General features: G+C 48.5%; 1 protein-coding gene across 1 annotated transcript in view; it reads right to left on the bottom strand.

Annotated features, from left to right (window-relative positions):
- The window catches only part of RALGAPA2 (Ral GTPase activating protein, alpha subunit 2 (catalytic)), a gene marked incomplete at both ends in the record, with an annotated part of 56,329 nt that overhangs the window by 28,417 nt on the left and 26,882 nt on the right, over window positions 1–1,030 (bottom strand). The window lies entirely within an intron of this gene.

Genomic DNA, 1,030 nt, shown 5'->3' with positions numbered 1-1,030 from the left:
CCTCCTCGCACCCCAGCCGCAAGAATCAGCTGCCCCTGGGTTTGCTTTTCAAACCATGGACCCCAGCTCCAGGCTGGAAAAAGCCCTGAGTGCCCTGGTCTGACCAGACCTGCTCAGAGAAGGAGGTTAGCCCTCGCGAAGGCTTTTCACCCTGGATTATCCCATGGACTGTGGTTTTGGGGTCTGGGCCCTGCTTTCCGTGATCCTGAGCGGGATGATGATAGAGACACAAGTTACATGAACCTTCTGGGGGTTTTCAAGTCACCAGAAGGGAAGGCAGAAGATAGGTGCAGCCTGAATGTCTCTTAGCAAACTGCTCTGCAAAACAGCCACGCTGAAATGGGTTTGCAGGTTCTCAGAAGAAGGAAGGCCACCAGAAGAATGCTCTCCACGGGGGCTCACACTCTAGAGGCTGTCCAACTCCACTAACGACTTGCTGTTTCACACATTAAAATCCAATTGCCATAAGGCTAAAGTCTCCTTCAGAGAAAAGCAGCCACTTATCATCGATTGTATCACTGCAAGTTTTGCTGAATTAGAGAAGTCTCCAACAGAAATTTATTTGGAGAAAATGAATCTTATTCACTGTTCAGTTTCTCTTCTCCTACACAGCAATGTCAATGCTGACACTCAGAAGACCCAGGAAGGAGGAAGCGAAAAAACTCAAGCAGGGTAGTGGGCATAAATTCCCTGCTGCTGCAGAAACACTCTGCTCTTCCTCTTATAACTCTAGATACGAACAGAGATCCAAAGAAAGTCTTGCCTGGAAGCAGGTGTATGACAGACTTGAGGGGGTTCTTGATTTTAAACAGGGGAAAGAGAGCATCAGGGATTTTAAAAAAGCCCCCAGTGGGACACACAAAGTCCTCCCCTGAACAGCCCTGGCTTCTGCACACGCCTCAGGGACTGCTACACTTGGGTCTGGAAGGTGACACCTCTGGAGGCTTAGCAGCAGTGTTTCTGAACAGCCTGAACTTAGAAAAGGGTTATACATTCCTCCTTTCAAAACCATTATGTGTTATATCGGCTC

This window comes from Buceros rhinoceros, unplaced genomic scaffold, assembly GCF_000710305.1.
Source record: "Buceros rhinoceros silvestris isolate BGI_N320 unplaced genomic scaffold, ASM71030v1 scaffold13635, whole genome shotgun sequence".
Taxonomy (NCBI): Eukaryota; Metazoa; Chordata; class Aves; order Bucerotiformes; family Bucerotidae; genus Buceros; species Buceros rhinoceros.
Note: the sequence above shows the minus strand (reverse complement) of the source record. Positions and strands in the feature narration are given on the sequence as shown.